The sequence below is a fragment of the Oryx dammah genome, unplaced genomic scaffold (genome assembly GCF_014754425.2).
Source record: "Oryx dammah isolate SB20612 unplaced genomic scaffold, SCBI_Odam_1.1 HiC_scaffold_3, whole genome shotgun sequence".
Taxonomy (NCBI): Eukaryota; Metazoa; Chordata; class Mammalia; order Artiodactyla; family Bovidae; genus Oryx; species Oryx dammah.
Genome location: NW_024070187.1, coordinates 43,752,856 through 43,767,491, shown reverse-complemented (window position 1 = coordinate 43,767,491; position 14,636 = coordinate 43,752,856). Strand labels below are relative to the sequence as shown.

Sequence of the window (14,636 nt, the reverse complement as noted above, 5' to 3'; positions counted from 1 at the left end):
TGAAAGATTTTGGGTCTCTCTGGTAGCTTAGACAGTAAAGAATCCACCTGGGTTAGATCCCTGGGTCTGGAAGATCCCCTGGAGAAGGAATGGCTACCCATTCTCTGCTCCAAATGAAGCTGCTACTAATAATTGGAAGTTGAGTCATGGGAGTTGAGTTTCATTTGGTCAAAATTGAGCCTCCATGTAAACAGGTGATTCTCAGGCAGGCATCACCTAGAGACTTAGTGCAGAAGAATATTTGTGTGGTCTTTTTCCCAATGCACTTCAATTCCCACCCAAATGAAGAACAAAGTCAAACTTAAAAGTACCCCCTACCAATAAACACCCCCAAATAGAACTCCAACGAATCTAGGTAGGAGAGGTTGGAAAGGGAATATTCATTCAACAAACTGACTGGCTACTCACCAAGTTCCAGCACTGTGTTGGCTGCTGAATTACAAAGATGAGTAAGACACAGGCCCCACTTTTCAGGGCAGTGAGACATAAATAGATATGCCAGTAATAGATGTGCTTCAGCTGGAAGCTGTGGCCAACTAGCTGTGACTTTCGAGGTCTCGTTCTATTCCCTTTTTTGGGCGGGCTCTTGGGGTTAGGACTGATCTGCGTGTATAACGGTTCTAGTCTTGTTTAGTGCCTCTTTCTTTCCCCTGCAGCGTCCTGGGTCCTCAGTCTCACCCTGGGGTGGCTGATCTCAGTGGATGCACCTAAAGGTTCATCTCATATAAATGCTCTACTATAAGGAACACAGCGTGATCCAAGAGAGCCAAAAGCAGTCACGGATTTGAAAAGGACAAAGAAGACAAAGAGACTGAAGAGAATAAAGCCAGCCCCTGGCCTCTAAATCTGAACTTCTGTGTAAGAGCTGTAAATAAACACTAACATTGACTAAATTCTTATGCTACACTCTCAATCTCATTAAATTGTCACAAAAACCCTGGAAAACAAATATGTACTTCCCTGATCTACTGCTCGGGAAATAGAGGCTCAGTGTAAAGGTCTTTTCTAAGATCCATAGCTAGTATAGTCAGGATTAGAACTCACATTTCACTGACTTCAAATCTGGACCCTAAACTGTGTACTGCACTCTCTCCTCATCCAAGCCCTTCTACCCGGGACTTCTTGTTAAAGGCTTGATCTGTTGAAAAATGTACTCTGAATGTCAAAGTTTGGGTGAGATGTGTGTTATCCCACGTTGAAGGTCAGGAACAGCGGCAGAAAGGAGATACCCCTCGTCCAAGGTAAGGAGCAACGGCTGTGGTTTGCTGAAGCAGCAGTGAAGAGATACCCCACACCCAAGGTAAGAGAAACCCAAGTAAGACGGTAGGTGTTGCAAGAGGGCATCAGAGGGCAGACACACTGAAACCATACAGAAAACTAGTCAATCTAATCACACTAGGACCACAGCCTTGTCTAACTCAATGAAACCAAGCCATGCCTGCGGGACAACCCAAGACCGGTGGGTCATGGTGGACAGGTCTGACAGAATGTGGTCCACTGGAGAAGGGAATGGCAAGCCACTTCAGTATTCTTGCCTTGAGAACCCCATGAACAGTATGAAAAGGCAAAATGATAGGATACCGAAAGAGGAACTCCACAGGTCAGTAGGTGCCCAATATGCTACTGGAGATCGGTGGAGAAATAACTCCAGAAAGAATGAAGGGATGGAGCTAAAGCAAAAACAATACCCAGTTGTGGATGTGACTGGTGATAGAAGCAAGATTTGAAAAAGAGCAATATTGCATAGGAACCTGGAATGTCAGGTCCATGAATCAAGGCAAATTGAAAGTGGTCAAACAAGAGATGGCAAGGGTGAACGTCGACATTCTAGGAATCAGCAAACTAAAATGGACTGGAATGGGTGAATTTAACTCAGATGACCATTATATATACTACTGTGGGCAGGAATCCCTCAGAAGAAATGGAGTAGCCATCATGGTCAACAAAAGAGTCCGAAATGCAGTACTTGGATGCAATCTCAAAAATGACAGAATGATCTCTGTTCGTCTCCAAAGCAAACCTTTCAATATCACAGTTATCCAAGTCTATGCCCCAAACGGTAACGCTGAAGAAACTGAAGTTGAATGGTTTTATGAAGACCTACAAGACCTTTTAGAACTAACACTCAAAAAAGATGTCCTTTTCATTATAGGGGACTGGAATGCAAAAGTAGGAAGTCAAGAAACACCTGGAGTAACAGGCAAATTTGGCCTTGGAATGTGGAATGAAGCAGGGCAAAGACTAATAGAGTTTTGCCAAGAAAATGCACTGGTCATAGCAAACACCCTCTTCCAACAACACAAGAGAAGACTCTACACATGGACATCACCAGATGGTCAACACTGAAATCAGATTGATTATATTCTATGCAGCCAAAGATGGAGAAGCTCTATACAGTCAACAAAAACAAGACCAGGAGCTGACTGTGGCTCAGATCATGAACTCCTTATTACCAAATTCAGACTCAAATTGCAGAAAGTAGGGAAAACTGCTAGACCATTAAGGTATGATGGTCTAGCAAATCCCTTATGATTATACAGTAGAAGTGAGAAATAGTTTTAAGGGCCTAGATCTGATAGATAGAGTGCCTGATGAACTATGGAATGAGGTTCGTGACATTGTACAGGAGACAGGGATCAAGACCATCCCCATGGAAAAGAAATGCAAAAAACCAAAATGGCTGTCTGGGGAAGCCTTACAAATAGCTGTGAAAAGAAGGGAGGTGAAAAGCAAAGGAGAAAAGGAAAGATATAAGCATCTGAATGCAGAGTTCCAAAGAATAGCAAGAAGAGATAAGAAAGCCTTCTTCAGCGATCAGTGCAAAGAAATCGAGGAAAACAACAGAATGGGAAAGACTAGAGATCTCTTCAAGAAAATTAGAGATACCAAGGGAACATTTCATGCAAAGATGGACTCAATAAAGGACAGAAATGGTATGGACCTAACAGAAGCAGAAGATATTAAGAAGAGGTGGCAAGAATACATGGAAGAACTGTAAAAAAAGATCTTCACGACCCAGATAATCATGATGATGTGATCACTAATCTAGAGCCAGACATCTTGGAATGTGAAGTCAAGTGGGCCTTAGAAAGCATCACTATGAACAAAGCTAGTGGAGGTGATGGAATTCCAGTTGAGCTGGAATCCTTAAAGATGATGCTATGAAAGTGCTGCACTCAATATGCCAGCAAATTTGGAAAACTAAGCAGTGGCCACAGGACTGGAAAAGGTCAGTTTTCATTCCAATCCCAAAGAAAGGCAATGCAAAAGAATGCTCAAACTACCACACAATTGCACTCATCTCACATGCTAGTAAAATAATGCTCAAAATTCTCCAAGCCAGGCTTCAGCAATACGTGAACCGTGAACTTCCTGATGTTCAAGCTGGTTTTAGAAAAGGCAGAGGAACCAGAGATCAAATTGCCAACATCCGCTGGATCATGGAAAAAGCAAGAGAGTTCCAGAAAAACATCTATTTCTGCTTTCTTGAATATGCCAAAGCCTTTGACTGTGTGGATCACAATAAACTGTGGAAAATTCTGAAAGAGATGGGAATACCAGACCACCTAACCTGCCTCTTGAGAAATCTGTATGCAGGTCATGAAGCAAGAGTTAGAACTGGACATGGAACAACAGACTGTTTCCAAATAGGAAAAGGAGTACGTCAAGGCTGTATATTGTCACCCTGCTTATTTAACTTCTATGCAGAGTATATCATGAGAAACTCTGGGCTGGAAGAAACACAAGCTGGAATCAAGACTACTGGGAGAAATATCAATAACCTCAGATATGCAGATGACACCACCCTTTTTTCAGAAAGTGAAGAGGAGCTAAAAAGCTTCTTGATGAAAGTGGAAGAAGAGAGCGAAAAAGTTGGCTTAAAGCTCAACATTGAGAAAACGAAGATCATGGCATCTGGTCCCATCACTTCATGGGAAATAGACAGAGAAACAGCAGAAACAGTGTCAGACTTTATTTTTCTGGGCTCCAAAATCACTGCAGATGGTGACTGAAGCCATGGAATTAAAAGATGCTTGCTCCTTGGAAGAAAAGTTATGACCAACCTGGATAGTATATTCAAAAGCAGAGACATTACTTTGCCAACTAATGTCCATCTAGTCAAGGCTATGGTTTTTCCTATGGTCATGTATGGATGTGAGAGTTGGACTGTGAAGAAGGCTGAGCGCCGAAGAATTGATGCTTTTGAACTGTGGTGTTGGAGAAGACTCTTGAGAGTTCCTTGGACTGCAAGGAGATCCAACCAGTCCATTCTGAAGGAGATCAGCCCTGGGATTTCTTTGGAAGGAATGATGCTAAAGCTGAAACTCCAGTACTTTGGCCACCTCATGCGAAGAGTTGACTCATTGGAAGAGACTCTGATGCTAGGAGGGATTGGGGGCAGGAGGAGAAGGGGACGACCGAGGATGAGATGGCTGGATGGCATCATGGACTCGATGGATGTAAGTCTGAGTGAACTCCAGGAGATGGTGATGGACAGGGAGGCCTGGCATGCTGCCATTCATGGGGTCGCAAAGAGTCGGACACGATTGAGCTATTGAACTGAACTGAACAATAACTGGACCTACTAAGTGCTGAACAGATGACAGGTCCTTCTCCTTCTACTGTTATTATTATCATGCTATGGCAAGAGCTCAGAGAATAGAACTCAATTCTGGCAGAAAGCCTTGGGACAAGTGAGACCTGGAAGATTACCAATATATTTGGAGCAGAACCCAGGTCCTAAAGAAAAGACAGAACTGGGCAATTTCTCAAGACTTCTTATGGAAAGACACAACTTTGTACTAAGCAGCAAGGTTCCCATGTGTGTGTCCATTCATCCACCTTTCCATTCATCCATTCATCCATCCAACAAAATCTTTTTTTATGTCAGTTTTTAGTTAATTTTACCTTATTCTAATATTTAAAGACTTCCCTGGTAGTCCAATGGTTAAGACTCTGTGCTCCAAAGCAGGGGCCACAGGTTTGATCCCAGGATGGAGAACTAAAATCCTGCATACCACACGAGACAGCCTAAATAATAATAATATTTATTGGACTGCACTGGGTCTTAGTTGCAGCATGTGAATTCTTAGTTACAGTATGTGGGATCTACTTCCCTGACCAGGGGTCAAACCCGGGCCCTCTGCATTAGGAGTGTGGAGCCTTAGCCACTGGGCTACCAGGGAAGTCCCTAACAAAATTTGTCTATGCATATCTAATGTGCCTGGCACTGAGTTTGAAAGGATGAACAAAACAGATGTCACTGATCCCAGGAAGTTCATAGGTGGGGAAAATGCACAACAGTAAACACACAAGTAAACAAATACATCCTCACAAATTGAGAAAAGCCTTATGACTATGAGGTACAGGTGCTGGGCTAGAAGACGGTGGAGGAGGGCCCCTACTGAGACTAGATGGTCAAGGAAGGCCTGTCCAAAGAGGTGACAGTTAAAACAGATTAGAAAGATAAGAAGGAGGGGGTGGGACAGAGTGAACTGAGTGCTGCCCTCACCGAGCTGCACACAAACCACCTAATGGCAAGTCCTACTGATATAACAGCTCACCTGCAAACTCTCAACTAAAGTGGGAGTGGGAAGTTTTGGGAATGACTCTCCCTGAACTGTTGGTTCAGAGACTACTGCCCTCTGGTCCTAACGGTGGTGACCTGCAGGGTGTCAACAACAAGGACTCCAGTAGGCACAGACAAGCTGCTGTCCAAACCCTCCCCAAATTCCTCATGAGATACAGTGAATGGAGGGGTTCCGGGAGTGGATCTGGGGACCCTGGTGGGGACACACCACTCAATGAGCTTTAGTCAGCCTGTTTTCCAAAGCCCCAAACAGAGCACTACTGCTATTTACATTTCAATGTAAATTAAGCTGCCTTCAACTGGCAAGGCTGTGTAAACTTGTGTTTAATGTCAGGTTTATATTAATATTTGCATTAACAAGATTGATCGTTTACATAACAATGCATACGTAAAGTCTGGGCTAGGTTTGGGTTTACACACATTTGCATAATGTTTACAGATTGATTGATTCGACAAACTGTGCATAAATCCACGTCAACTGCTAGTTGTTTGTTTATTTTTTCTCCTGGGGCTTGATAGCCTATATCTTAATAAATGAGTGAAACTGAACCTGAGTCCTCTGTTATAACCTTCACAGAAGATTTAATAGTTCTGGAAAGTAATTTTTGATGAAAAAGAGTGAGATGAAACCATTGTGGCTATTTTCTCCTTTCATCTCCAGCACTGAGTATAAGAAGGAAGTCACCAGCTTTAAACTATGCTCTAACAGAGATAAAACCCAGCTATAGGCAGAAAATCTAGATTCAGAACTCCCTCTGCCTATGCCATCCTGGAGAGTTTCCTAGAGAAGTTCAGATTTGGTGGGGACCTTCCTGGATCATCTGAACCTCCGCTACACTGGTCCCCAGAAGGCAGATGAGGGCAGCTTCCTTTTATGCCTTCCTTTAATTCCTTTTAACCAGCTCCTCTTGCTTAAAGAATGATCTGGATATTAGCCCCAACCTCAAGCAGAGGGAAATATGGAAAGGAGCAGAAGCAAAAAAGGAAAGGCACAATGCAGAAAGAAATGAAAATGAACTAATTAAAAAAATTTTTAAATTATTTTCCATGGATCTCCAAAAGTTCAGTTAATCACTTCCTCAGTTTGTGGCACAGATAGTGTCTACATGGGCCCATGCAAGGCCCTGGTTTCCCCTCCAATTCATCCCCACCCTACAAAGGGGTACCACACAAATAAATGTGCCCAGCAGATCCCTGTGGATCATGGAAATAATGAAGACCAACTAAATGAGAATAAGCAGAGGCAATTTACTCTGAGTTTGCTATAGCAAAGTCAGCTACAGTCACTTGCATCCTGGCAGGGGCTCAAAGGCAGCCAGAGGAGTGGGAAAGCTTTATAGTAGGAAAAAAGAGAAGGCTTCCAGAGTGCCCAGATTGGAGAAGCTGTTGGCATAAGTTGGAGGCCAGCTAACTAGAAGAGAGATAGCCTATGTGATTGGTTAGTGGTTCCTATTTAACACTCTCTGGTAGGTTTTCGAAGATGGAAGTGGGGGCAAATATTAGACAAACTGTGAGTTATTAATCAAGTCCTGGCTGTACATACAAGCTCAGACACTCAGTCGTGTCTGACTCTTCACAACCCTATGGACTGTAGGTGGCCAGGCTTCTCTGTCCATGGAATTCTCCAGGCAAGAACACTGCAACGGGTTGCCATTTCCTCCTCCAGAGGATATTCCCAACCCAGGAATCAAACCCACATCTCCAGCACTTACTTCGTTGGCAGGCAGATTCTTTACCACTGCACCACCTGGAAAGCTCCTAGTCCTCCTGGCCATTTGGGTCAATTGTTACAGAAGTTATTATTTAACTTCCTGGGTTGATTAACAGTCTGACTTCCTACAAGAAAGACTTACAGCAGGCTGGCTTTCTAGGCTAGTTATTGAGTTAACTATTGGTTTCCTGGACAGGTTGCTGCAGGTGGTCGGTTAGAGTTCTATTTTTATACATGGTCTGTCCATTGTCTGTTTGTATGTTCATTCTCAAGATGTAGGTACCTTATAAAATACACACTGGTAAGTCAAAGAAGCAGAAACATTTTATGACATCCCTTATATGCGGAATCTAAAAAGACATGATACAAACAAATTTAATTTACAAAACAGAAACAGATTCACAGACTTAAGAGAATGAAGTTATGGTTGCCAGGGGAAAGGATGGGGGGAAAGGATAGTTAGGGAGTTTGGGATGGACAGGTACATACGGCTCTATTTAAAATGGATAACGAACAAGGACCTCCTGAATAGCACAGGGAACTCTCCTCAATGTGGCAGCCTAGACGGAAGGGGAGTTTGGGGAGAATGGAAACATGTCTACGTATGGCTGAGTCCTTCTGCTGTTCACCTGAAACTATCAAAACATTGTTAATCGGCTATAGTCCAATACAGAATAAAAAGTTTAAAAAAATACATACTGCTATTTTCTGTGTGTTTGTATTTTGAACTTACTAGAGAGTATTGTGTTAAAATTTCTTGCTTATCTGTTCATTCAGTACTAAGAGTCAAGGATGTTATCTGGATTGCTATATGTGGTGAGGACAGGGAAGCCTGGCATGCTGCAGTTCATGGGGTTGCAAAGAGTTGTACACGACTTAGCAACTGAACAACAACAGTATCAGACATTGCACCTTACAGTTGCATATATACAATAGAGTATATCCATTTGAACGCACTTTCACATTTAAGAGTTGCCTCTGGTATCCACTTCCACTAACAGGGCTGAGAGCAAGATCCTCATGCATGCTCACATAAGAGTATGCCAGAGTAGGCCAGATTCTTTACAGTCTGAGCCACCAGAACCTTTCACAGTTAGGTATTAATCTGAAGTTCATTTTTGTATATAATATGAATCAGATTCCTACCTCACACCATATGCCAACACCAAATGTAGAGCAGTACTTTTCTTCTCCACCAATTTTTGGTGGCATATTTATTATGATAAAGTTACTGTTCCTATCTTATTCTGTCTGAGTTTCTGTTCTGTTTTATCAATCTTTTCCTGGGCCTGGCTAAAATTCTAAAATAGAGGATAGGCGGATGGAAGGAGTGGAATTGGGTACACCCATGAAGCCTACATTTGGAGATTTATTGGATTTGGGCTGTTTTATTATTACATGCTAACTTCCTCTATATTTGTTTTTAATATCACAATTTTAAAATGCATGGTTTAGGGCTGTGGGGTTTTCAGTGAGAAAGCCTGAGGGCCCTGACATTCTCATATCAGGAATTAGCCAACTTTTTATGGGAAGAGTCAGTAGTAAATACTTTACGTTTCGCAAGTCTGAATGACTCAACTTTGCCCTTGAGGCATGAAAGCAGCCAGAGACAGCATGGTTGCAAAGAGCATGGCTGTGACCAACCAAGCTGCATTTACAAACACAAGCTGGCTGGACGGGGCCTAGAGGAGACAGTTTACCCAGCCCTATCCTGTAAGACTTGGAGCAGCTTCCTTATAAACACGAAGTGACCATGACCTTTCATTGGAAAACTCATCAAGGAAACTACTATCTTTTTATCTATTTGTTTTCCTTTTTAAAAATTTTCTATTGGATTATACCCTTGCAAAAGGGAATGGCAACCCTCTCCAGTATTCTTGCCTGGAGAATTTCATGGACAGAGGAGCCTGGCAGGCTACGGTCCATGGGGTCGCAAAGAGTAGGAGACAGCTGAGTGACTAACACTCTGACTTTCATAGTTGATTTACAATGTTGTGTTAGTTTCAGGTGTACAGCAAAGTGAGTCAGTTACGCACATACATATATCCACTCTTTTGTAGATTCTTTTCCATATATTCCATTACAGTGTATTGAGTAGAGTTCCTTGTGCTGTACGTTAGGTCCTTATTAGCTAACTATTTTATATAGTAGTGTGAATATGTAAATCCAAAACTTTCAATTCATCCCCCTCTCTCTGACCTCATGGTAACTATGTTTGTTTTCTACATCTGTGACTCTATTTCTGTTTTGTACATATGTTCATTTTTACCTTATTTTTAGATTTCACATATAAGTGATATCACATGATAAAAGATACTATTATTTTTGATAAGAGACCCAGATCTACAGAGCTGGGCATCAGATGTGTTCATTTGCTATCCCAGTATTACTTATAATAAATGATATGATAAATTATATAATAATAGATAACCAAAATAGTTTTCAGAAAATCATTAGGAAAAATATGCAGATTATTATGCAGCCATTAAAAAATGTTTACAGAAATCATTAATAGCATATGTAAATGTTTATGATATAATACTAACTTTAAAATGAGGACAAAAATAACATATATACATAAGATATAAACTATATTTTAAAATGTACAGAGAAAAACCTAAAAGGAAAAATGTTAGTGACCACTCTCTAGATGCATAAAGTTATGGATGATTTTTAATTTCATTTGAATACTTGTATGAATTTTCTATTTTTTTTATAGTGGAACTATATTATTTTTAACATAAAAATATTTTCTAAGGAATTTTAAGGATGATATCCATAAAACAATCTAGGTGAATCCCCTCAGTGTCAAGGAGCACTGAGCAGATGGACAATAGGAAAGTTTTCTAGGGACTTCCCTGGTAGTCCAATGGTTAAGAATCTACTTGTCAATGCAGGGGACATGGGTTCAATCCCTGGTCTGGGAAGTTCCCACACATCATGGAGCAACTAAGTCCATGCACCACAGCTACTGAAGCCTGCATGCCTAACGCCTGGGCTCCACAACAAGAGAAGCCGCCACAAGTAGAGAGTAGATCCCACTCTCAGCAACTAGAGAAAGCCCGAGTGTAGTAACAAAGATCCAGCATAGACAAATAAATAAATTAAATTCGAAAAGAAAAGCTTTCTAGTTACATCCCAGTAATTCAGAATGTGCAACAATTCCAACCAAAAAGAGCTGCACCAGGCAGCCTATAATATGAAACCTTAATTTTAGGCCTTGCACCATACCCATATTAAAAATGGTGTTAATGGTAAAAGCGAAATCAAGAGGATTGACAGCAAGGAGATGAAGTAGAAGTTGCCATTGAATGAGGCAAACGGAAATGAAGGAGGGCCAGACAGCACCCCGAGGGAAGGGTACTGCTCTTTCCAAAATGCTTTGCACTCTTCAGAAGAATCTTTCTTATTTCGAGTGTATTGAAGAATTGGCAAGGCTGGTCTTTCTGGGAAGATCCTCAAGGGCAACATTTTAGGGCATTTGAGCTTATGAAGATGATGAACACTGGCAGGCTCCCATCCTGGAGCCTGTTCAACACCTACCAATGGGTCTTGCTAGTGTGATTTTAAATGCCCATAAAAATCAAGCTTTATTGATGGGGAAAACATAATATCTCTTTGGAAGTGGGCCCTGTTTTGTGCAAAGAGAGTATCCACAATGTTCCAACTATAGATAACTGACACAGGAGTCCTCTGGGGCTATCTCAGCCTCAAATGTAAATGTCTGAAGAACTCATTAAAAACAGCACGACTGGCATCTAAGTTATGTTGCTTTTGCCTGCATTTCAGATGCTCCACTGGGTCAGAGACCAAATTATTTTCACTATGTGGGATGAAAAGAAGTTTGCAGTTCTTTCTCAATTTGCTTTGGGCACATGCGTGTGTGTCACTATTATTTTTTATCTTCAACTCATCAAGATTGAATTATTTTCTGTCCGTTTACATCCTCACACAGGAAAGAGGGGGTGAGTGTGGAGGCTGAAAGCCCCTTGACTTGCTGGGGAGATGTGCAGCCTTATGGGTAGCGCTTGGAAAGGGATCTCCTATCTGCCTTTCCCCCATGTATGTGTGCACACACGTCCATGCACATAACACACACACGCACAGAGCTGCGCACTAATGCTCTATACAGCCAGAGCGCCAGCCTCACTTTGCTGCTTGCCACCCTCTTCTGTCACTCCCGCCAGGCAGACATCACTGTGTCTTCCTCCCGACAGCCCTTCTGTTTGGAATGCTGTTCCCTGCCCGTCTCCTCTCACCTCCACCTCCTTCCTCACCGTCTTTTACTGGCTGACCCATAGCCACCCTTTGGAGCTCACTTTCTCAGAGAGGCATGAGCTTTAATTAGAATCCTGTATTTCTTGTCCTGTCACTCTCTGTGTGCAGAGATGCCCTAGGTGCATGCTCACGTAATTCTAGACTGTAGGCCAGACACCCAGGACCCTGTATTCCTGGTGCTCCACCGTGAGCCCCTTCCGGGCATGCACAGGAGCCTTCCCTGGGTCCATTCTCCTGAAGGCAGAGCCATGAGCAGTGTACACGTCACCAGGCCTGGGGGAGTGATCTGCAGATGGAGCAGAGTGGGGCAGAGACTAGGGTGAGAGCAATGGGGTACAGGTGGTGTCCTGTAGGTAGGAAGGGCAGGCCTGAGGGCACCCCCTGCTTTGAACCCTCAAGGGCTCCTCCCTGCCCCCAGGAAGTCATCCAAGCTCCTCAGAGTTTGATGTGAGGCCCTTTTCTTTCCACACTTCATTTCTGGCCTCTTCTCCTGGCTTCCCTCTCAAATTGGCACTCCAGACCTACTAAACGCCTACTCTCTGCAGATACTTTACCCTATTCTAGCATTGTTTCTTCACTTTCTGATCCCCTTCCTCTGCTCTGCTCCTTGAGGGCTGGCACCAGGGCTAACCGTGCATTGGTGTCTCCCAGCACCCAGGACTGGGCTCAGCACAGGGCAGGCTTTTGGGAAATATGTGTTGGGGGGTAGGGGGCGGAGGAGCTGGATTTCCTGCCTGTGGGATCAGAGCACAGAACCCCTCAACAGCCCTGTCTATACTGCCAGCCTCTGAGAGTGCTACTCAGCACAGGCTGGGGCTGAGACAGGGAAAAGAGAAATTAGGGGTTAAAGGGCATATAGTAAGTAACAGGAAATGTTCACATGGAGGTAACAGTGAGAACAAGACCTTGTTAGAAGTTCCTCCTGAATCAGAAGCTCCAGACCCCATGCTGTCTCCACCATGAGCTTGCTGGGAGGGCTCTAATTCAAGGGATTGCCCTGAGATCTAAATTCGGAACTTCCTCAAGCTCTCGGTCTAGGACACTGCTGTGTACATGGTGAATCCTGCCTAAGGAATGCAAAGAAATGGTTTAGGTTAATTAAAAACACACACAAAACACATCTGCAGTTTTTTTCCACGTGCTGCCACCTTTTTTCTTTCCATTTAGAGAACATGTTCCCAGGATAGCCCTGGGTTTTAGCTTTGGTAGACACGTATATCATTTCAGTCCTGGTTCCACCACTTACAACCTGTCAGAGGTCAGCCAAACTTTTTGGTAAAAGGACAGAGAGGAAATCATTTAGGCTTTGCAAGCCTGAACCTCTCAACCCTGCCTTTGTGACACAAAAGCAGCCACGGACCATGTATAACTGAGGACACAGTCAAGTCCCAGGGAAACTTTATTTACAGAAACAGACAATGAGCTGCTCTGGTCCACTGGCCATAGTTGGCCAACCTCTGTCCGCAGTGATCTCAAGTCTATCACATTTCATCTGAAAAAAAATTGAGGGATATAATACCTAATTTCTAGCAGTTGAAGCGATGTTATATGAAATTCCCTGGACATTTTTTTAACGAACTAAATCACTAGAGAAATATACACTAGTAGTAGTGATGGTAATGTAAATGTGTTATTGTTTCATTAATAAATCACATTTATTAAGCACCCCCTGTACACGAGGTGCAGTGCTTTCATTATTTTCCTGACTCCTCACTAAACATCTCTCAAAAGAAGAAAAGAAAGCATTCCTCTCCAATTGACTGATAAGGAAACAGAGGCTCAGAAACAGGCTCAAAAGATATACAGGTGGTTGGAGACAGGGCTGAAGTTTAACTAAGAGCAGTTTCATATCCAAAGCAGTGGCCTCAGAAGGAAAAAAAAACCAAACAGAAATGGAAATGTGTGAGGGGTGAAAATAACAGGCAAGTAGATGAACAAATGGGCATACATAGACAGGTCCCAGTTGTGTTTAGAAGGAAGACAGGACCAGGCAATACTCCTTGGTTATCAAAAGATGGCTGACACTTGCCATGGCATCTGGAGCAAGACACTCCCCTAGGCTTCTCCTGGGCAGGGCCCCAGATTTAAATCCTAAACAAGACAAGCTCCCGATGGTGGGCTCTGCCAGCAGCGGAGAGCTGGCCTTCTCTGCAAGGGATTTCCTGAGTCACAGTGTAGCCCTCCAGAACTTTCTGGGCCTGCCTCAGCCCCAGGGAAGGCTGGAGCAGCCAGTGCCACTTGAGTGCCGAGTCCCCTGCCTAAAGGAGGCCAGATTTAGCAATCTGTCACACACAGCCCGCCTCATCATGACACAGGGCTCCGAGATGCAGGCAGCGCAGGCAGGCAGAAAGGCATCTGTCGGCGGCGCGCAGACAGGGATTAGAGAGGCCGGGGGAGGATAATGATGCCATTTGCTTTTCTATAAAGTGTGTGTCAGGAGGAAAGGATTAAGCTAATTGAAGAAATCTCCAGCACTTACGTCAAAGGTGGCTGCAAAGCGATTGCTTTATCTTGCATCTCACCTGCTTCAGAGACCCAGCTCGAGGAGGCCTACCCACGGCTCCACTTTGTCCCCAGCAACTCTTTTCAGAAATAGTTTGAGTTGGCGTTAGCCATTCTGCAAAGGAGAGAGGAGCTAAAAATAAGCTCATGAGAAAGCGGATCCCTCCCTGCCTTTTTTTTTTTTTTTTTAAACTTCCAAAGCTTACATGGAGTTTCCCAGAGAAAGATAAAGAGCTGGTTTTCCTGAGCTAGTTTTACATATCTGTGTACATGTAACAGGAAAATAAATGTCACTGAGGGTCTACATACTGCACTGGGACAGGTGGCAGCCTTCTCAGACATTTTTTTTTATCTTTCTGGAACATTACCTTATGCTCCTGGGAGTTGTGTTGCATGCAAAGAGAAAGCACAGACTTCAGAATCATTTATCACTTGTCTCCCCTCCTGTAATACCTCGAGTCCCAAACATCTCCAAACCCAGAACCAACCTGAAAGGGATAGGCTTTTGTCTTCTGTCACACAAACGCAACTCGGCTTTTGAGGTTGCCAGGTGAC

At 43.2% G+C, this 14,636-nt stretch overlaps 1 protein-coding gene across 15 annotated transcripts in view; it reads right to left on the bottom strand.

Moving 5' to 3' along the window:
• SOD3 (superoxide dismutase 3) overlaps nucleotides 1-14,340 on the bottom strand; it is an 86,627-nt gene extending 72,287 nt beyond the window's left edge. For 5 of the 15 annotated variants that reach the window (XM_040237944.1, XM_040237942.1, XM_040237941.1 and 2 more), the window contains exon 1: nucleotides 14,059-14,318. The gene's annotated coding sequence lies outside the window, so the exon portion shown is untranslated. Of the gene's footprint in view, nucleotides 1-14,058 lie in introns of all 15 variants that reach the window. The other 10 variants (XM_040237945.1, XM_040237943.1, XM_040237948.1 and 7 more) reach the window with 6 other exon arrangements.
• Nucleotides 14,341-14,636: the final 296 nt, after the last annotated feature.